The sequence below is a fragment of the Arvicola amphibius genome, chromosome 6, assembly GCF_903992535.2.
Source record: "Arvicola amphibius chromosome 6, mArvAmp1.2, whole genome shotgun sequence".
NCBI classification, from domain to species: Eukaryota; Metazoa; Chordata; class Mammalia; order Rodentia; family Cricetidae; genus Arvicola; species Arvicola amphibius.
Window position 1 is genome coordinate 128,884,810 of NC_052052.2, and position 24,105 is coordinate 128,908,914.

General features: G+C 39.4%; 1 protein-coding gene across 1 annotated transcript in view; it reads right to left on the reverse strand.

Annotated features, from left to right (window-relative positions):
* Nucleotides 1–24,105, reverse strand: part of Cdkal1 (CDK5 regulatory subunit associated protein 1 like 1) — a 511,294-nt gene that overhangs the window by 140,845 nt on the left and 346,344 nt on the right.

The following is a 24,105-nucleotide window of genomic DNA, read 5'->3' on the forward strand; positions in this document are numbered from 1 at the left end:
CTAGCAATGAGCTGGCTGTTACCCCTCACTGCTGCTCCTTGCTCTCCTTTTCCTCAGTCTTGCTTTCCTAGGTCGTAGGTTTTGCTAATTCTCGATAACTTCCTTCACTCTGCTGGTGTGTTTCTCAGTATCAGGTGACAGTTATTAGGTCTCAGGATGTCTGAGCACGCGACTGATCGGCAGTACAGTTACCTAATATTCCAAATTGAAACGATTATCCACCAGAATTTTGCATTGTTCCTTTTGAAAACGGCTGATAGATGCTGAAGGCATGGAATTCACTCCTGTGCATACTCACACTTTCACAGTGCTTGATATCAAACCTAGGGCCTGTGTCAGCCAGGTCTATACTCTGTGACTGATGCACACTCCAGCCACACACACTCCATTGCATGTGCTGTATCACTCTCTTTTTTGGGTGTCAGGTTTTTCTCTATCATTTAAAATTTCATGCTAATATGGCTTTTATTAGATTTTTTAATAATTTCTCTGGGATATTGTCTTGTATTATTTCTTTAGTAATTTCTCTAGGAAACGTCGTCTACAACACTTTCTCTTAGCGACTCATTTCTTCTGAAAGTTCAAACTACCAGTTTGATATTTAGCTTTTTCTGTCTCATTTTCCATATGTGTTATTTGTTCTATTTTACTTGAGTATGTTTTTCAGTCTATAATTTAAGGGGAAAAAAAGCAGTGATTCAGTACGGTGCGGTCTCTCACAGCTCTTTCTCCATCTTCAGTCTTCCTGCACAGGACACCTTTTTAGAGATGTAAAATCATTTCTTACTTGAAGACATGTCAAAGTCTGTCTCAATTTCTCTGCCCATAGCCTTTGTATTTATTTCCTTAAGGCTGAGAATTTACATCAACAAACAGTCATTTTCACTGTCCTTTTGGTATAAAGAACAAAGCACTGCAAATATTTTTTAGAAGATATTTTATTTGTTTTATGTGTACGAGTGTTTTTCTCTTCTTGTACATCTGTACATCATAAGCATGGTGCTCACAGAGGTCACAACAGGCATCATATCACCCTGAAACTGAAGTTACAAACATTCATGAGGTACCATATGGGTTCTGGGAATTGAACCAAAGTCCTCTGCAAGAGCACGTTATTGCTCCTAACTGCTGAGCCATCCCTCCAGTCACCGGAGACTTTAATTGAAGAGTGGAATATAGAGCAAATTAATGCTGGAGGTGGTGCCATTTTTCTCCACAGCCTTAGAGTTTCATTTCAGTTGGCTACAAAGTTATCCAAAACTTTAACAGTGTAATGGTAACAGATTGATACAGCAGTTCCTAACAGTTCCATAGCATGGAAAATAAGAACACAGAACAGAAATTGGGGTTCAACCTGCCTGAAGATCTGAAAAACATATAGCCAGCCATTGGCTCTTATCTATACCTCAGTTCAAAATGGTTATCCTGCCTCCAGGAATCTCAGAATGAGACTGACAGAGAGCTGTCTCCCTGTCTTATATTCCTCTCTAGTGCTGAGATTAAAGGTGTACACCACTGGGATTAAGGACATGCACCACCCTGTTTCTATGGCAAACTAGTGTGGCTACCAGGATTAAAGGTGTGAATTACAACTGCCTGGTCTGTAAGGCTGACCAGTGTGACTCTGATCTTCAGGGAAGCTTTATTATTAAAATACAAATGAAATAGCACTATAGTACTCCAAAATTATGAATGAACCTATACACATTAGGGAACATATTCCATATCATCCTATACCTACTTTCCTGTCATACATGGTTCTTCATAGATGAACACAAGAATTTGGTAGCATAAGAGAGAAGAAGGCTTGGTCAAACTGCACAGCTCCTAAGAAAGACATTCATGGAAACAGAAGCTTTCCAATTCATTTGCATAGCACTTGATGTATATGTGAAGGAAACACAACCCATTCACTATAAAAAGTGTCCTCTTCTCATTTCTACTTTGCTCATAGAGTCATTAATTTGCATGGGTTATAACTTGTAAAGTAATTCAAGGATTTTTTTTATGTGATGATAAATATGAGGGACAGTTTTTTACAGAAAAAAAGAAATGGTCTACTGTGACATAAACCTACTTCTTTCTTCTTTAAGGACAATCAAAATCACATTTTAAAAATCATAGAACCATGTATTTCCTTAGTAAGACTCAGAAAAAAAGAACTTGCTAGATTAAGTCTGTGAACAGAAAGAAGTGTGTAAATAAGTTTCAATTAGCTACTTTTACACTTGTCTTCTAACTAGTCATGATAAAAAGAAATCCACAGATGAAAATAGAGGCAAAAGATAACAGATGAGAGTCCATGTCCCCCAGGATTAAAAATATCTTAGAAACTGCCTGTGAAACACGGCAAGAAATGAAGACAATTGGTCATTGTCCGAATTTTTGAATCAGAATGAATCTGGCAATAGCTGTCGGGTATTCCCAAAGGAAAGTCCCTTTCTGAACGCCCCCACCCCCCACCCCCTGCCCCTGCTTCTCTATCAGTGGTGCTCAGCACTGGCTAACACCTGCTTACTCTGGCTTCCCTGGTGGGGGTGGGGGTGGGTTGTGACCAACCTTTAAAGGAACCACAACAAACTGGGATGTTCAAATGTGAATGTAACTCAACAGTCAATTCAAAATCTGGTCTGGTAACACAGGAGACAGAGCACTACAAATTGATGACATGCCAATATTTAGAAGTAGAAACTGTTCAATTGTTTAAAAGTATGTAAGAGTATATCATAAAAGTAGAGTCTGCACCTCAATATCAGACAAGGCTCATCTATACATTAATTTAAAATATGTAAATGTTGCCACTTATAGTCTTGAAAATAATTTGATCCCTTAGGTAATCCAACTAAAATCTCATTTACATTGTTAATTTGCCTAGCAAATAATTCTCAGTGTGTAAAAATCAAAGAAGTTTGAAGCAAAGCAAATTCTAATTTTGTATCTTGTGATTTAAGTAAGAGGAAATGATGAGGGTGTAAAACAGAATATTATTACAAATATTTAAATGTTAATTCTGGGGAAACACTGTCTTTGATTCACTGAAATTTCAAAATTCTATTTTTTTAAAAATTTCATTTTCACAAATTTATTGAAGTAGTGAGTAACATGTATGCAATCACTGACTAGTATTCTCTTGAGTCTCAAAACCCTGTAATATTTATGCTTTCTTAGTAGTTTTAGGAAGTAATTCTGAAGTGCTGAAATAAAGATATTCAATGAGCTGCAATAACAGGGAAAATTGGACTCACCATTTTTTCAGTCGTGTGTTTACTGCCAAAGCAGGTTTGTGAAATAACTTGGGAACAGAATAAGGACCCTGATGTACATCTAACTCATCAGTTCGGTTATGGGACTCTACCGGGAACCTGGAGTGACTACATAGCATTTGCTAGCACTGGGTTGGGGTTTATATATCTCACTTGGTAAAGTGTTTACCTAGTACATGCCCTGGGTTTGATCTCTAGCACACACAATCCAGTTTGGTGGCACCAAAGACAACACAGGACAAGACATTTCAAGAGTCATTTTGTCTTGAATGAAAAAATACATATAAGCCCTCCACAATTTGATTTCTCAGGAAGACTTTCATGTAAATTAGACTGGCCTCAAAGATAGCCAATTAGCCAAAGCTGGTCTCCCATTCCTCCAGTCCTCTTCCTCTTTCCAAGCACTGGGAAGAGGAAATAAAGATCTTTAAACAACTGAAATGAAAACATAGACTGTCTGAATATACGATTTACAGCGAGAGTAGTACTGGGAATTTTAAGGCTTAATGACTGTGTTTGATAGATATAAAATCAATATTCTTAGCTTTCATTTCACAAAACCAACCAAGAGGAAGAAATCAAACCTTAAGTAAAACAGAGAGGAAATAAAAAAGTATGAGGAGGAAACAATAAGAAAAAAAAATCAATAAAAGTAAAAGACACATCTCTGAGAAACTAAAATTACTTAAGTTCTAACTAATCTGAGAAGAAAATAAGGAGATAAACGTGATCAATTTCTGGCATGAAAGAAGGGACAGAACCTACTACCAACACTAATGTCACCTTGAGAGTATACTATACACTGTTTTATGCCAGTATTTACAACTTAGATGAAACTGGAGAGTTCTTTAAATGATAAAAATGGACCTAAGAAGAAACAGAAAATCCAAATGCACTTCTACTTATCACAAAATTAAACTCCTAGTTTATATCTTGACAACAGGACAAGACAACACAACCCAGGTTCAGATGGCTTCACCACAGATCCTACTAAACTCATTAAAAAAATAAGATTAATGTTACAGAAACTATTATAGTAAACAAAAAAGTCAGGAGTTAAGAGTCTAGCATATTCTAAAATCAAACTGATTACAAATGAACTCTATACTAATATCTCTCGTGAATAGAAAGATGATGCTTTCTTAATTAAACATTACCAAACTGATCCAACAATCTATGGAAAGGATTATTCCCCCGTGTTTTGATGCAAGAGTGATATGAAATGAAATATCAGTTAACACACTGAATCACACTAAAGGAATAAAAGATAAAAGGAACCCTTCATGGTGGTCTTCGTAGATGCAGAAAACTAAGTCGACAAATCAAATACAGTTCATATATTTCCCAAAGAATGGATGTTTTCCCAATAAAACTGATAATATAAGTTACAGATTCCTGTTCTCACTTCCTCAACTCAACATACCATGGAAGCCTGGTCAGTAAAGAAAGACAAACAAGAAAAATAAAAGGCATGTTTGTTGTAAATGAGGAAGGAACCTAGCTCTCCTGCAGATAAGACATTCCACAGAAAATACAAAGAAATCTAATTAGGCTCTGAGGATATGGAGATCTAAGAAAGCTTGCAAGCTCCAGCAGCAACCTGGGAACATCAGTTGTATTTTTATGTATTAATAATCAACAATCCAAAAGAGATACCAGAAAATAAAAACCCATATAGAGTAACTTCACTAAGAAAAGAGTTAAGTGGCAAAAATAAGACAAATCAAGGAAGTGTCCATAAAATTTGCAAAGAGAAATTAAACAAAGATTAGAATATCAGTGATTTCAAAACTATAAATGGAAATTTCACGCCAGCATATGAAGTACTGGGTTTCAGCCTGGCACCTTACAATGTATGTGCCATGACACTTTATTCTTGTTCACTCCCCACTATTCCTTCCTTAATGCTTCCGTTCTTAACCAGCGAACCCCCGTTTCCCCTTTACATTTAGTCCATCATTCTATCTCCTACTACCCTAAGATCCCTTCTCCCCTCAGGTGCCTTTCTAGTTTCATGTCCTATGGATACACATATAAATGCACACAAATAGAAGAAGATAAATCTTTCTAAACAAATAATTGAAGAGATAAGCCACAGATTAGGAGAGCATACTTCTGAACCATGTGTCTTGTCCCCCAAACCATTTCAAAATCTTCTGACTTACTAATAAAAAGACAAACAACAGGCGAGACTTTAATCACCACCTCACTAGAGAATAAACTAGCTAGTATGTGCGGAATGGTTTGGTCTAGGAAATCAAATTAAAACTACAAAGCCAGTAATGTGGCTGCAACTTAAAAAAGACAAGAGCAGATGTAGGTGCACAAGATGAAAACTGAACCCGCATTCATTATAAGATGGTGTGTAACATGGTGTGGCCATTTGGAAAACAGGTTGGCAAGTCCTTAAGTAGTTAAGCAGAACATGTAGGGTAACCCAGTAACTAGATTTTAAGTTATCTATCTAGGAGAAATGGAGATTGGAGAAGTGGATTTTCAGAGTGGATTTCCTATTATTCTTTATAATAGGCCAAAATTAGAAACAGTTAAAGTGCTTACTAGCTGTTGAAGGCATGAACAAAAATGGCAGTTCCATATAGTAAAAAGAGAACTGTCCACTATCACATGTACATAAGTAAACAATAAATAAATCCTTTTAAAAACCTTAAATCTCCTGGTCTTAAAAAAAAAGTACCGCCGGGCGGTGGTGGCGCACGCCTTTAATCCCAGCACTCGGGAGGCAGAGGCAGGCGGATCTCTGTGAGTTTGAGACCAGCCTGGTCTACAAGAGCTAGTTCCAGGACAGGCTCCAAAGCCACAGAGAAACCCTGTCTCGGAAAAAAAAAAAAAGTACCAAGAAGCCCAAAGTAGCTGGGATAGAACCCATTGCTTGGGCATTTACTCCCAGTCTTTTGGCCTGTGCATCTGGAAGATGTTTCTTTCCACAGCTGCTGCAGGCTCAGGGTGAGTGACTGAGTGACTTAGCCTTTGGTGGCTTTGTTTGTTCCTATAAAAGCATTCAGTGGTAAGTTCACTCAAGTGGATGCAGTGCTCAGAAGGGCACCTGCTGAACAGGGCCCATATGTGTCTCCCACCCTCACTGCAACCTTGTCAGAGAAATATAAACACCTAGTGCCAGGCAATGCATGGACAATTTATATTTTGCTTGAGACAACTTCTTGTAAGTCTCCAGGACAAATGGGGAAATATCATCAGTGGAATAAGATTCAGAGAGGCGAATTACAGACAGTTACACAATTAAGATGTATTAAATGAGGGTCCTAGTCTGAAGTTTTTAATCACTCCCTAAGGCTGTCTTCTCTCTGACCTATGTCCACATGTGTTCATTACATGACTGTATTAGAAGTTTTAGTGGATCATAAGCTCACTGGGAACAAAACTTATTATTAATAATAGTTTTTCTCCAGTAATTTAATGCAATGTAAAAACCTACTTGTATTTTTGCAGTAAATTTTAGAGCAGAGATATCTACGCTCTGTCTGGAGGTTAAGAGACTTGTCAAAGGCCACCAGGCTATGTATTGCTGGTGCCATCAGAATTTAGACCTGAATCTTCCAGCCCTCTCAGTGCCCTGTCCACTGCTCGCGATGAACGCAGAGGCAATTTAAAACTAAATGGCTCCAGGCTACATTTATTCTTTCTAAGACCTTATTGTTGCCTTTATTATTCTCATTATTCTTCCAGAAATGAATGTGATTATCCCTATATTCAGATGGTTTGTAGAAAACCTAGCAACAGTCTCAGAGGAAAGAATTCGAATGTTAAACCCAGACAGATTTGGGTTCATTAACAGCCTTGCTACCAAAAGTTACTTCAAAGATCCCAGCTTTAGCCCAATCTTCTTCAAGATGGGGCTCATAGCACAACCCTTTAAATGATGCCTGCTTTCTTCTACTCTTCATGAGACTAAGGCAAGGACCACACTCACACCAACTCTCCATTCTAGCATTTCCACAGCCTGTTTCTGTTTACGCTTCTTCTCAGTTGGTGCCCTAGGTAAGTGCTAGGAAATTATAGGCGAACAGGATCAGAGTGTAAATGCCACCAAAGGAGACTTGACATAGCATAAGTGGTTGTACTTTTCTTTGTCACAAATTATATTAACTAAAACTGCGAAACATGGGAATTTGTGAGTGGTTTATGAGTAAAGGGTGAGAAAAATTTAAAAACTCTAGACCTGAAAAATATTCTGACAGTGACAAGAGTCTTAAAATGTGTAGTGAAGGGTTTCACCAGCATTTCAGTCTCTGAAGGTTTGCAATGTTTAAAGTGATTACAAAAATAAAAACATACTAACTAGCTGAAAACTAAAAACAATCTTCACTAAGACAAACTTTATTTTAAGTAACCAATTTAGGGGGATGGAGAGATGGCTCAGCACTTAAGAGCACTTGTTGCTCTTGCACAGGACCAGAGCTTGGTTCCCAGCACTCATCTGGCATTTTAAGCCATCAGTAAATGTAGTTCCTGGGGATCAAATGCCCTCTCTGTTGTCCTTGCGCACTAAGCACACACATGGTTCATGTATATATGTATGCAGGCAAAAAATTTATATATGTAAAATAAGATTTTTTAAAAGATAAAAAAAGACAAATAAAAAGGCCTAAATAACACTGCTTCACAAAACTTTCATTTTTGGAAAATTTGTTCAAATGGATAAATAATTATCTTTCTGAGAGTCTGTCTATTCAACCAAACTACTCTGCAACTGCAGCACTCAGAGTCTAGAATACATGTACGCATGCACCCATCTGTCTATCCATCGATCCAACTAGTTTCCTATATCAATCACCCTCTGTTCAAAATGGAACACGTACTCCTTTCTTAGCACAATCTTCATCAGACCACTGAATGTACAAGAACCATATGCTGTGATTTTAATGATACTTTAATATGTGTAGTCATATTGTTTAAGGATCAAATAATGAATTAACAACAAAAAGAACATATTTGAAACCCTCCTGCCTGAAAAGTTAATACAAAAGCAAGGAGCATGGAGCATTAATATTCCTAGAGGTTAGGTGTGGTACAGTCCTAAGACTGCTGAAGCTGAGGCAGGAGGACTACAGGAGTTCCAGGGATAGCCTGGAGTATGGAGTGAGAACCTGTATCAAAAGCAAAAGCACACATTTCTATAAATCAACAATCGTGAAGTTTTCCACATAAAAATACCTATAAATGCAATGATGCTAAAGAGAAGTTTAAGCCTCCTTGTGTGAAGATGTTTTCAGCGTTTCAGCACCAAGTTGTTTCAAGCATTAGGCAAAATGTGACATTGACGCAGCGACTATTTAGCCTCTCTTTGGGGTAAGTTTTTACTAATTAGCCCTTGTTTGTTGGTTTTGTGAAAATAATTTACAATCTCAAGATTGCCACCCGGACACAGGAGTGAGTGCAAGTAAGCAAGGACCACAGAAAGTTTTTTTTAAAGTCTTAGTTTTAGTATGGGGAAGATAAACTTGATGCAAAGCATAAATGTATGAAAATATCCTCCTAGTGCTACATATTATATATATATATATATATAAAATGAAAACTAAAAAAACTTATTTTGAAATAATTTTTGATATATATTTTATTTGATTATTTATTAAAAATATACAAAATTTCATCTGGCTTTTAATCTTTACTAAAAGTAGTAAAACTTTCAATAAACTAGAAAAACTTAATCATTTGTTTAATTGGATATAATTTTATCATTAAGTAAAAAAGCAATCCATATGACACAAGGCAGGAATGAGATGGCAAGCCATCCATTAATATAATGGAAGGCGCCATTGTGGGGATATTAGATTTACAACCACAAAACACAAATGGCCGTAAGATCACTCGTGTGAAATGGGGAGTATACGCAGCACCGTTCCTGAACTCAGAAAGAAGAATGGCTCTGAAACAGACAGGGGGAGGGAAGAGCCTGAGGGACAGCTCAAGCTGATGAACTGAAGAATTTAGTAGCATTTATATAGTTGCAACCTGGTATGAACCCAAAAGACATCAGTTTTTGCTTCAAGAAAAACAGGTTATGAATCATCACTGTTAACTAAAAATAAATAAACACCATGCTAAGTAAGATTTTATCCTGCGATGCTGCGCTTGCACTGCACAGCAAGTATGTTGAATAAGCACAAAACCTTACATAAGACCAAAGGATATTGCTTTAAAAATTAAAGTAAGCATAACTGATTATACTGTTATAATATTTAAAAGGAGCCAATATTAAATTTCACAGGATTCTCACATCTGTTATTAAAAATCATTTTATGGACACTGTGGGTTAGACTGAAGGTATTTACTATCTATGGTACTGTTAACATGATTCTTATATGAGTTTTCCTGTTTCTATGGTAACGTGAATTATAAGGTTCATGACGCCGGATTTGGTGATGTGTATTTTTCTGGTATCAAGGTGAAAAGGAAATGAAACAGTCCTAACATTCATAAACTGCCAGCGAATGTCTGAATTCCATTTAGAGATAAGACGATAATTACTAAGTAATTAGAATTCTTCCTGGATGGAATTATTTTGCACACAGTAGAAATTGAGATTTGGAAAGGAAAGCATGGGCGAGTACGTTCAGCATCACTATATTAATACAGCCGAACCACTCTGTCACTCCAATACCACGGAAGTCACTATACCTTCTTCGTCGGCTGCTGACTACAATGGCAAAGAAAACTAGCCCCCACCCCATCCCTTAAGTCAGAAAGATAAGTAGGTGAAATTCATTTATTCAAGAGAAAATCCCAATTACAGAAATAATCAACTTTTCCCTCTTGCTTTATTTTTTCATATTTGAAAGGGCATTCACATTAGCAGAACCAATTAAATGAATATCAAGACAGGGTACAAACTACAAAGTTGGGCAAGTTTCTTAAATCTTTTAAAATTAGACGATGAGAAAGAAAACCGCTTACTGAAATTTTAGAAATTCAACCCTGGTATCACAGGATTTTTCTAACTGGGAAAGCATTATCAGAGGGTTGATAACAGTCTTGAGAATAATTTATAAGGTCATAATATAGTGCTTCTAATATATAGTCCAGTATCAAAAACAAGTCAGACTAATTAATATTCTGTATGGATGTGTATCATTAAGTGTTGGTTTTCCAGAGGGCTGGGGTTGTAGATTCAGTGAGTAGATTACTTGCCTGGCATGCATGAAGCGTGGGAATCATGCCACATAAAACTGGGCATGACGGTACACAGCTGCAGTCCCAACACTAAGAAGGCAAAGGTGGGGGAGTACCAAGGCCATCCTTGGCTACAGAGGAAGTTCAAGGCTATCCTGGGACTATGTAAGAGTCCGGAAAGGAAGGAAGGAAAGAGGAGAGGAGAAAGAGAAGGGGGGGAGAAAGGAAGAAAAGAAGGAACAAGGGAGAAAGAGAGGGAGGATGAAGGGTTGGAGGGAACGGAGGTGGGGAGAGAAAGAAGTAGTGAAGCAGGCAGGCGGACAAGAAGAGATGCCTGTATAAGAGAACTCAAACAGTCCACTAAATCAAAGCAGATTTGCAATTATTTCATTCGTAATCAGTTGACTGTCTATTGCTGTTGCCATCATTGACTTCATCCTGATAGCTCAGAGTTGGCAGACTAGGGCTAGTGACAAATCTTCCTGTTGATTGCTTTATAAATGAGCCCCAGACTACCCATTCATTGACATGTTTATAGCAGCTGAGGCACCATGACAGCTCCAAGAGAAACCACAGGGTCTACAGAACCACCAGCAGTTACCATCTGATGGAACTGTACCCCGTCAGGCCAGGAATTCCCTGGATTTGCTAAGTGCTTTGAGGGACACTATTGGGGAGGCGAATATAGTGCTCTCTGAAACTTCATGTGTGATCATACTCATAGTTCAGCCCTGGTCTCGATCCAGAATCTTCCTTGATACCACCTCTGGTACCATTTTCCTAATTTCTCATCCCGCCTATGGGGTCTCACATGCTTCTGTCTCCTAATGGGCCATGAGCTGCAGGTGGTCTTAGGCCAGGTAGCAGCCTCACGGTTGGAGGGTGGTGCTCTTTAGAGCCACAGACCCGATGAGAAGTGCTTCGGGAGAATTGGGGAACAGACAGGGAGCTGAATTAGTGATTCAATACAGTGACAGGCTTGGCTTGTCCTATCATCAATGGCCAAGTCCTGGGATGACTCATACCAGTTTCAGTACTTTTCAAGCCCGAGAAGGTTAACTCTGGCAGGGGAGAGGAGAGTGGAGATTCACCAGGACTTTGTAAAATGACAGGCTTCTCATGAGGCAAAACTTATACTTACTGCCTTGTGGTGATGATGGCATCCTGTCTCAAGTGAGCACTTGTTTAAAAGTGTATGGTTAACCTAAGAGTCCTTTCACCTTCAATTGCTGCCTCTAAAAGTGAATAGAAGGGCAAGGCTGTGTCAATGTTCATGGTATATAGCTTGAGCATTATGTACAAATTTCAGTTAAATTTTTTTTTGGGGGGGGATGGTTGTAATACAGAGTACGGGAAATAGCGGCAAAAACTTTTCGGATATATAGAAGTACTCTGGATGACTGACTCAGGTCACCAGTAGCCCTTTTTTTGTGACCTGGAACATATTACTTTCACTTAACAGTGCCGTCTCCACAGCTTACATCTGAACATTCTGAGAGGACCCCAAGATGGCAGCAGGTGACCACCAGCATCTCCCATGTAACACTCACACAGATAGTGATGGTTAAAAATTTTTTAATCGTGCTGGCCCATCATTTGTTGACACTCTGTCATGGATACTCACTTGCCTGAAAAAAAGTCCCTAACTTTGGTAAGCTCTAGTCTGTTCTATTCCCAGGCACGTGCGGGATGGGCCTTTCACTGTGCATGAGTTGTTTCAAGCTTCCTAGCCATTAGGCACATACTGCTGTGGCTCAGGCTTTCCACAGCCCCACAGAAACCCCACATAAGGTCCAAGCCACTGTTAGCTATCACGAGGCAATCTTACAACCTGACATTCATGTCCAAGATCAATTTCCAGGGTTTAGACAACAGCCCCACGTGGACATCACTGCTACGCAAAAATTGAGAGAAACTTGTAACTACTGTAGATCGGGCATACCCTGTCTTGGTAATATGTAACCTGGCACACAAACCAAGATAACCTGTTTTGGCCCTTCCCACACTAAATTCACATCTAAATAATGGGCTTCCAAAGACTCATAGCAGGGCCACATGTCCCAGGATCCTTTCTTTGTTATTTTACTTGTGCTAGGGTTTGACCTTAGGCCTCTTATCCAAAGCCCCACCATGAAATTGTAGTCTGTCAATGCTTCCTCAATGGTCAACATTGGGCTTTCCCCGTGCGTGACCAAGGTAGGTGATTCACATATTTCTATAGGGTGGCTGTTAAAGAGGCAGGGCATTCTTGTTAGTTCTGTTTTGGTGGTGTGGTAGGAATTCTAAGGTGCCCACCTGTGAAGAATGAGGACCTCATAGACACGAACCTTGTAACTGTCTGAATTGTGGACTTTCAGCTGCTAGAACCTGGCATAAACTGCTTAGCCTAAGTTAACTGGCACTAAGCACGGGAGACTAAGAGACTAAGACATCAAAACAACAATTCTGAGATTCAGATAGGTGAAAGAGGGCCGGGAAGATGGCTCAGTCCGGTAAAGTGTTCCTAAGTAAACACCAGCAATCAGAGTTTGAATTCCCAGCCACTCACATATATAGCGGGCTGTGGTGATAGAAATAAATCCCCAGCTGCCAGGGAGGCAGAGATAAACATTCCCTTGGGTCTGCTGGCACATCAGTCCACCCAATTGGTATATCAGATCAGAGAGAAGTCCTGTCTCAAAATGAGAGGAGAGCAATAGAGAAAGCACACCTAACGGTGACACCTCTGGGCCCTCCCAGCATTGGTGGCAGTATTTAGCAAAAATGAAAAAACACAAGCATATAACCACCCCAAGGAAACACACCACACAAAGTGGACGGATGTGCACAAAGGAACGAAACGAGAAGTTTGATAGGAATTGGTGTCATCAAACCACTTTACTAAAGTCATTGGGGAATCACATTAAGTAGAATAGAGTAACTAATACTTTTTGTCAAATAATAAAGGGTTTAATGACCAATTTTCAATATAATAAATTTTGTGCAACATAACATTTATATGTGCAAAGTAACCTATGAGTACACAATGTTTTTACCCAGCAAATGTGCCAAGGAGTCAAGACTGCCAGCCTTGGCTTCCTGATGGAAAGGTGTACCAGGGAGGACGGCTCTAATTTAAACACAAGACTGGATCTCAGGGCTAAACCCAAGGACCAGGTGGGAATTCCTACAGGGACAAGGAAACAGCTGAGCACAAGAGAGCAGGAGGAATGTTTTCCCACCACGCAGCGAACTGGCAAGCAGCGCGGAAATGACACAGCAGTTGCCAAGGTACAATATCAAGGGCAAACGGGAAAAAGAGATGGAACACAAAGGCACAGAAAAAAACACGCAGTTCTGAGTCTTAGAAAGTGACACCAGAAGAAAGCAAAGACACAGGGAAGCTACAGGGATCAGCCGTCAGTGGTCTGCCACCTCCCAGTGTAGGCTGTGCTCCAGCTAACAGGACATTACTGCAAAGATTGTCATTGTGCCTCCATCTGTGATGCTCTGTAGAAAAGCACCAAAGATTTCTGATCAAAAGATTTCACACACACACAAAAAAACTTAGAGAGAAAAATACAACTGCTTTGCTTCATGGACTATACCATCTGTTCCCAAAGACAAGGTCACACGTTCCATCTAGATTTCTAGAAAAGCAGTTCTTAACGCCTGATGATACTTTTATAAGGTGGTCATATAAATGCTGAACACAACAGAAAACCACAAATAAATGAGTTAGCAAAATGCAAAGGCATGTACTGTCACTAAAATCGAGAAGGGGAACAAAATAATCTTCAAAGGCACAGCAGTGAAGACACAACATCTTCCTTAGTGACTAGAATGTTTCATGTAGTAGGAAAAAAATCATGGCACAAAGCACCAAAATTACATATGTGGGGTTAGGAGGGACCTAAACATCATATAGGTCCTCTAAACCAGAGTCACTTTCTGAAAATGTGGTCAGAGGAGCTAATTAGGGCTCCAATAACTTCCTGAGGAAAATCCACCTTAGTCAATACTGGCAATTGAGCTGATAATTGATTTAATCAGTGTCAAAGGAGGAGGATGCTTATGCCCTAACACTGAACCATGTGTTGAGCCAGATGCTACAGCTTCCGGAAAAACCTCACTCCCAGATGCCAGGTGCTCACCAACAGCAGTTGAAATAGCTCAGATTTAGCAATGACAATGTTCAAGGTAAACGAAGATGGCAAGCAATGAGACTAGTAGACATCTCTTCATTTGATACTCTTAATATTCATACAGATTATTACTGTATGAGATTTTAAACTTTAAAAAACTTTCTGGATACTCAGAGAGGCTACACGGCTTCTCCCGGGTCATACATTACATGGAGGTGAGAGCTATGATCTTGACCCTTGTGGTTTTGGTTTCAAAGTCTAAGCTCTTCACGCAATACTTCAGTAACTCCTGGTCAAGCAACAGAACTTGAGTAATAAATACATTTGTATAGTGAACGCTATAAAACAAATCCTAGAACACAAAATATGGATATGAGAAGGATGCAGGAAGCTTCTGTGGAAGCAATGCGTTAGCACAGGCTTAACCAGGAGATGGACAGAACAGAGGCAGGAGGGACCACATCTAGACACTACATAACATGAAGGCACCTGATGTTAAGCAACAATAAGACAAACAAAAACACAGGTGTGTGTGTGTGTGTGTGTGTGTAAAATTGATTAATTGGTGACTTTTAACCAAGTTGAGATTGTTATTTCAACTTGCTGTGAGTATAAAATCTCATGAAATGTATCACATTCACTTTTTTAGTACTAAGCAATGAATTCTAGCATGTGCTTCCTGTTTATAGAACAGTTCAGTTTGCTACATTCCCTGCATTCAAAAGACACAGGTAACCTGGCCCCTATCAGCACAGGTAGAGAGACCAGTAAAACACACACTGAAGCAAAGGAATAGTGAGAACATGAAGGAACACACACATATGTTCAAAGCAGCAAACACTGGAATGTGCGGCAGAGCAATGGAGTGTTGGAGGGTCAGTTACATGAGTCAGGACCAGTGTGAAGAAGGCTGAAGGAAGCATCAAGCAAAGGCTTTGTGGGGAGTGGCACCTTCAGGGTGGATGGTGCTGGTGGTGCTTTCTGTATGGGATGGAAGAAAGCGATGATGAAACGCAGATAGTTATAGTCCAGATAGTTACGGCCTCAGCTACAACAATGGCACGGAAACCAGCCAGACGAGAGGATCTTCACACCCACCAAAGAACCCAAAATCACTAGGGAAGGGCCAATCATGTAAGAGAAGCCATGGAGTGCACTGAAGGCCGGGACCACTGACGTCAGGCTTGCCTCCCTGGCCTAAGACGCACTGTAAATGGCTAAAGAATGTGTTGGGGAAAGAGGGCAGACAAGGAAATGAAGCTGAAAGGCAAGTTAGATGACAGATAAATGGAATCAATTCATTGAATGTATTAGAGAAGATGGGAAAAAGAGACCCAAAGAGCAACTGACATGGAGTAGACTAAGATTGAGTACTCAGATACCAATTTCCCCTCTTTATCATAAAGAGAAAGAGGAAAAATACCTTGAAGAAACAAACAGAAGAAAGGGTGACTATCAATCAGAAAAGTTTGTGACATTCGAGTCTGTTTCACCAGATTCAGAACACATGTCAAATTCTACTATGGCCAGAAAGAGAGCCTACCAGGGCAAGGCGTTTACCACCAAACCTGCTGATGGAGTTCAATCCCCAGGACCCCTCACTGTGGAAGGAAAGAACTGATTCATAGAAGATATCCTATGACCTCCACACCACATGCCATTAGATTGCACAACACACACACACACCACACACACCACACCATACCACAAATATTATATATATACATTATCTATATATATATATATATATATACTATATATTAATTTTAAAAATCCCCCTAATTTGAGCATTTCCCTTAAAACTTAAGTCCCTGGGCTGAGGATGTAGCTTGGTAGTAGAGAAGCTTACCTAACATGCAAACATCTCTGGATTTGATCTCTAGCACTTTAAAAGATTTAAAAAAAAAAATAGCAGCTAAAGCTACATGCTGCCATGCAATCATCAGACACCCAAACTTCAAAGATGGAACATTTCTGTGGCACTGACTACAATAAGTGCAGTTTGATCAACTAAAACCGCTATTCATACACTGTAGCCTAAGGATAAACTAAACGTTAAGTCATATTCATTAAAACATAAAACCTCTACCAAAAATCAGTTCTGAATTATCTAATATCAAATGTGATGGCCAATCGTTGTATGTTGTCTAGCTTAAGAAAGATGTGAAAATATGTTTTTCACAGTAACAATGACAGCAATCTAAGCTACAAAGGAAATTTGATATTAAAACTATATTCAATTGGAAATTCAGTTTAAAAGAGTTACATGATTTTAAACCTGAAACTTTTTAAAAATGCAAATCTTCTGTTTTCATTACATTTTTTCCACAAATTTAAACATGCCAATGGTGTGCATATTTCCAATAAATACAACAGCATGAGATTCCACACTAGCAGGACACCCACTAACATCTTTATTCATGGACGTGCTCCCGGTGCAAAGCAATTATATTATTTCAAATATTGTAAAATGTTTTCTGTGACTACCTAACATAACCACAGGTTACTTCACAAATCACTGCTTTCCCTGTGCACTCTGTCTAAATCTACAAGGGGAAGATGTATTTGTGGTACTGTGCACACAACTGAGTAACAGCTCAGAGGTGCTCTCGGGCTGGTTCAGTCAGTCGTTCCTGACTCCAGATGGGAGAACACAGCTCTGGAAGAAATGCAAGAGACAGGGATGCTATGTAGATTCTGCTTCCAATCCTGGATACAGCCCCTTGGCACTGGATAAATCAACTGTCACAAATTCTGGAGAGGAAAAAAAAATCAATGCTAAAACCTGGGTACTGCAACTCCATGGATGCTGTCCCCTTCCCTGGTCTCTCGGCAAAATGTACCATGATCTGCAGTGTTGTTAGTTAGTGTCTCGTGTTCACATATCGGCATAGGGGTACAAAGAGCATTCTGTGCTTGAGACTGAGTCAATACAGGATCCAGGGAAGGTGGGATAAACATTTATGTCATTTTTTCATTATTTATTGACATGACAACTATGTACATTCAGTTTTTTATTGAAGCTGGTAAGTCTGACAGGCAATGAATTTCTGTGTGTTAATTCCAGATCCACATATGATACATAGTACATCATCTATTTCTAGAGGTGGTAAAAGGTAGCTTTGAAGATGAATATATTTATTTTAGATGCTGAAATAATAATCCTAAAATATAATATTCTTATAAATTTGAAGCTATTCATTGACATTTGCCAAGTGAATGAAGATTTAGTAAAGTTATTCAATTTATTTAAATCCATAAATTACTTGAGATGAAGTATTAGGTGTAGCCACTGACTATTATTAGGCTATTACTTATTCTAGCTCTTTGTCGTCTCGCTTTTCTCAGTAACAGGACTATCCCCCCCCCCCCCCCCAAAAAAAAACCCATACATTTAATCTCAGCTTGGCTGACATTCAACTCAGATTGAATGTCTTCATACAAGGCTTCATCACAGGGACCAAGGACTTCAACCGTTATTGTTTTAATGACTAAAAATGAGTGACTTAAGACAGAAAAGCTACAACTCAACTTAAAACTTCATTTCTGATTCATTCTCTAATAAATACCATCTGGTGTGTTACTTTAGGATATAATACTCCGTCAAAAATACTCCATCATATTATGAGAAGCTGCACCGAGTTGATCTGAAATGCAGATTTGAACAGATGTGTTTAAATTACATCTCCGTCTATCCACATGCATTAAGTCAGAGCACAGTGTGTGTTGATTTAAAATGCATAAAAAGGGGTATTGGAAGAATGCCATCAAAAGTTACAGCAAGCTCCGAGAGATCAAGAAAAGGTCTTGAATTAATGAACGGAGGTCATTATAAAAATAAAGTTGTGTTTCGGAAGGGTTGGACTCGGGGGCTGTTCATGGGAACGGACTTCATTGTTTTGCTGCAGTTCCTGCAAGGCACCAAATCATGAACTAAAGCTATACTGGTTCTTTTTTTTTTAAATAGTTTTTCCATGTAAAAACATTCAAACTGTTAGGTGTAGAAAGGAAAAAAAGATGGGACAGGTCGACGATCGCAAATACGAAAATTACAGAACATGTTGTGCTATTGACCACTACTAGCTCAATGTGGTTCACTCCACTCCTCCATTTTCCAACCATATTTAGTGGCTCTCTAAAAATTTTTCCTAAGAGTTCTCCAGACATTGGGAAGTCATGATTTCATATTCCGTAGATAAGCTAAAAGTTTAAAAAAAAATCAAAAGAGAAAGCACTATGGAAGCTCATCAGTATTCAGCAAGGAATTCAACCTGCAGAAATGGGGGCAATAAAGCAGCTAATGTATGTCCATGCTCTGTCACCATCAATAACACTGAACTGGTGAGCGTCCTGGTGACCTGAGCATTCTCCACCAGGTTAAGAGGAAAAACAAGAAATCACTAAGTAGATCTCCTATTATGAACATCATTTGCGAAGATCATTCTACTTCATCTACTGGTATACAGCTTTTGACTCAGCTCATCTGAGAATATATATGAATACACACACACACACACACACACACACACACACACACGTTACTGGTTCTGGAATGTTTATTCCCAGACAATGCTATTACCTAAACCCTGGCTAGATCTACCAGATATTTTCTTTAATCACAAATTAAAACAAACAATTTAAAAAAAAAAAAGGCTGAGGAAAAGTTTTCTACAGCGCCCATCTACCAAATTAACCTGTGACTTGTTGGGAGAGTTTAAGAAAATGGAGATGACCATGTCAGAGGAATTTCAGGTTGATTCACGAAGGAGGGCTCAGAAAGGCAGCAGGAAACCTGTCTTTTCTGGAGCACACTCCAGTCTCTGAAAATGTTAACCGGCGCTGCAATTTTACTAGAGAAACTCTCTCAAGCTTGAACTACTTAACCAAGGAATAGTAATGAATGCTCAGGTAATAAGATTGTGGAATTTTGTCTTTCTGATAAAACTTACATATTAGATATTTTTAAGTATTATGCTAATTATTTTGTCCCCAGCCCAGTCACTCCCCACTGTTCTGCCTTGCTGTGTGCACAGGAGGCTGACCCTCCTCACACAGCTTCTTTCTTTCCCACTTATGACAGTCCACCCCAGTGAAACTCCATCCCTTGAAGAGGGACACCCTCTTCAGAGAGCTTCACGTGTACCTGGCTATGCTTAGTCCTCCTCTAACACCGGTGGAGCTAAGCTCCTCCCCCGACACTGCTTGGTGTTATTCTAGGAAATCTTCCTTGAACTGAGATCACCTGTCAGTGCCTCTTCGTGTTGCTGAGCCAGGGTCTTTCTTCCGGGCATTCTACTATAATCATTACTAGTTCTCGGTTTTCCCACTCAGATGACTAAGTTCCTTAAGGATAGTGTGTCCATGCCGCTTTTCAAGGTACAACTTTCCCAGGGTCCAGAGTTCAATACCTAGCATAAAACTACATTGACTAGTATTCATTCAAAGCAAGAGACAGAGTAAGGCAGAATGGCCAAAGAAACAAACTAGTCAGAGTGGAGAGTGGCAACTAGAGATGAGCAGTCCAACTCAGCGGGAGCCAGCTATTTAAGACCACTTAAACTAAGACAAACCAAAAGAAAAACAGCACTGAACACTCAGGTTGCCAGCTGTACTGGCTGCCTTTCAAGTGTTCAACTGCCAAGTGCGGTCAGTCTCCGCACGCCTGACAGCACAGGCTCAGAAAAATATGGACCCCAAAACAGTTCTGATGGAGGCCACTATGCTTTGTTTGGTATTAGGGACTCACCATGCTAGGCCAGCAACTCTACCACTGAGCGATATCCTTATGGCCATTTTCTATTTTCTTGCTTTAAGTTTTTGAACAGGATCTCACTAACTTGCTCAGGCTGGCCTTGAATTCATTCTGTAGCCCGGGCAAGCACTGACCTCTGACCCTCCTGGCACACGCTCTCAAACAGCACCAACACGCCTTAGACTCTACAGTTCCAAAGAGAAAAACCCTGGGACAGAACTGGAAATCAAAACCCAATACCAGATCTGAGCTATCGCTTCCTCATTTTGCAAAGGGACAAGAGTACCCAAGGATTATGGTATCATGAAGAGTGACTGAGGGCCACTGAAATCAGTTCTCTTTCCCTTCCTCCTGGAGCTCAAAGGGAGCTTGTTCAATGTGCATCCGTTGGGTGTTCCCCTCTTCCACAACTGCTCTTCTTTTATTCACTGCTAAAAACAATGCTGTTGTTATTTTTCAAATTGATCTGGGGGGAAGGAAAAAGCTTTAGTGGACGGTTCAAAGACCTTGGGGTTTCCAGACTTACATCACTTGAAACAGCTTCAGATTTAACTGTTAATACTGGGCCTACCCATTAATTTTGTTTACCTCCATTAAAAAAAATGATAACTGAGGGCAAGTACACAAAATAAAAAATCATAAACAAAAGCATTCGAGAAAACACTGAGGCCTGTGAGTGGCCTGCATGAAGCCCATCGTAGTTGAGAACTGTTCTGTTCTACACATGCAGCTGTGATACTGGACCCAACATCGGCAGTAGACTTGAAAACAAAATAAGTATTTTTCTCTTTTCTTTTTTAATTTCAGGAAGTAGTCTTATTGTTGAACGAGAGCCTATGAGAAAGGATGTGGACAGAGCTCCTGTATTAGAGGAGTGGATTCCAAGAAAGGATTGCTTCTGAGGGGCCCACTGGGTTGAGGCATAGAGGATGAACTGACCCGTTTTGTCTAGACTTTTATGTACTTTCCCCACTCTGGTGTTGGACTGCAGCGTCAGACACATCTTTAGAGATGTAGCTTCCAAGGCCACTGTGCTCCTTAAGTTGTTATGTAAAAGGAGAAGAAAGCAGAAGGCAGGAAACCAGTACAGGAGCCAACAGGCCTGATAATTTTACTACTTGGGGTATCAGGCCAGAACAGGACAGTGTTAGAACCTGGATGTGTGCAGCTTCTGGTCAAGACAGACTGGTTGCCAAGTTCAAAAAGCTGCCTGCCACCAAGCCTAAAGATCTTTCTGTCCCCAGAACCCAACTGGTGTAGAAGGTGAAAACTCTTGCACGCTGTCCTTTGATGCCACATGTATACACCCACACATACACACACAAAATAAATTAAACTGCAATAATTTTCTTTAAACTGAGGTTTAAACAAGTCATTTCAAGTCTTTACACACTAAGGTCAAAAGGTAATCGTGCCCTCTGTTTCCCTTGAGGGCTTGCAATGGAACACATTTTCTGAGCCCAAGCTAGCATTTCTAACAATGTACTTCAGACCACAACGCAAGTGCAAAGGAAGTGTCCATGTCTCATAAGCCATTTTCCTGTTCTGTGAGAAGAGCGGGCATTGAACTTTTAAGTGGATGTAAGTAGTCTGAGAAAGGATGTTTATTAGAAAGAGGTCAAACAGAATTTAGAAGTGATGTCCAAGTGACAAATATATTTAGCAAAGTCATGATATACTGCCACCATGAACTGAGAGCAGTATTCTCGAAAACATGCTTTGTGTAAAAGACAAAACCGAAATCCGTAAAAGCATAGAACATACAAATTGATTTCAATAACTGATCTTAATGAGGGATGATACTGAGCTTTGAAACACAAGAAATAAAATATTGTCCCTAAATAAAGTCATTTCAATTCCCGTTACTAGATTATGTTCATTATACTATATTAATATATTTTCATCACTTCATCACTAAATCCTTTTAAAAATGTATGTTTTGAGATGTGTATATGTGTATATATATGTATGTATATATATATATATATATATATATATATATATATATATATATATATATACATGAAAGGTTTTTTGATTCCTAGATGATATGCTCCTCTACTGATCTTAAATAGCTTACATGTACATATCAAATTGGGTCTTCTGTTCAAATATGAATTAGGTTCAAAATGAAATTGTGCTATATATTGGAATTAAAGGCAAGATGGTGCATGTTGCCTTTAATTCTAGAATTCAGAAGCAAAGATGGAAGATTGTGAGTTCAAAGACAGCCTGAACTATACATAAGGCCTTATCCAAAAATAAAATACTGAAGAAAGCATAAGGTACGAGGCCTTGTTTCAGTAACTGGGTGTGTTCTAATTCTGAACAGTTCCACAAAAAAAATGTGAACTGCAGGTCTGGGAATTTCCTGTGTGCACAAGGTGTCTGAATGGGCCTGCAAACCGTCCAGGACTACCAGTCACGGTGTGCAGGATATACTCTTGGGAATTTTAAAAGCTAAGGATTTAACTTAATATTTTTAAAAAAATCCTTAAAGGTAGGGTCTGACCTAGGTAACACAAGATGGTCTTGAATTCAATACACGCTTGCCACTGGCCCTGAATTCTCAATTCTCCTGCCTCCACCGCCCCAGTACTACAATTACAGATTGCATTAACATGCTCAGCTGAGCAATTAAGAGACAGTCATCAACACATTCCCATGACTGCCAAAGATGGGTACAGATAAAAAGGAGAGATGCAAAAAGAAAATCCATACAGAACTGCATTCACAAATATAACACCACACATTCGTGGATGAGCATTTCAGCAGGGAGGGCTCCTAACACGCCACTTCGGTGTTGTTCTGTTCCTGTCAGAAAAAAGCCTCGGAGAAGGCATCATCTCCTTGTATGTAATGTGTGGACAATCTGCCACACTGTAAACTTACAGATTAAGAGATTTCAAAGTAATGAGTTTATAATTCACAAATACGTATCCCAAAATGAATTTTTGTATCCTCGTGGCCTTTTTCTAGATAGCAAAATATGTCATATGTGAACTGTTCATATTTGATTTCTTTGGGTTTATCAAGTTGAACCTAGATTGGTTATTTTTTTTTAAATAAACAGCAGCAATATTTTTTTGAGATTAGGTTACCCTTTTTTCTTGGATGAATGACAGTTGTACCAAGGCCTCCCTATGTTATCACATGAACAAGTCTTTCCTGTGTTGAACTTGTAGGCTGGTTGTGTGGGCCTGACAACAAAACAGATGTTTTCCTTGGTGACTTGGCTAGCTTTATTACGGAGGACCATTCTTGGTATCGGAATACATGTGTCCCTGTAAAATAAAACCTTTCTGGCTGGCTCAGCTGTGAACTGCTTCAGCTGGATACCTACCCGAACCTAAACAGGTGCAATTCGGAATACTGATTTTTTATTTTATGAATATCCTTTATTAGTAGTAAAAGATGCCAGACTCTCCCATGATAGGGCAGTGATGGCTCTGAAATAACCAAAAACTTGGGCCAATAAAAGGAAGCCAGCAACTGTTTAGAGGGTACAACCAGCTTCTTAACCAGTCTGGCAAACGCCACCATTTTGTCTTCACGCAAAAATGTTCCAGTGTAGTTTCATTTAATTTTCTGTATTTTCCTCCCAGATGCTCTAAAATAAACTTGCAGGCTTTTACTCTTTGTGCAGGTGGGCCCTGGACCTAAGATGGACATTTGCTTTGCCTTACTCCTCCCTGCAGTAGCCTCAAATGCCTCTTGGCCAACCCAGGCTTTCCACTTTGCCGAAAGCACTCTCCCCTTGCAATTAACTATTCTTGCAGTCTCCCCTGCGATCCCCGGAACTCTCCCCTTGCAA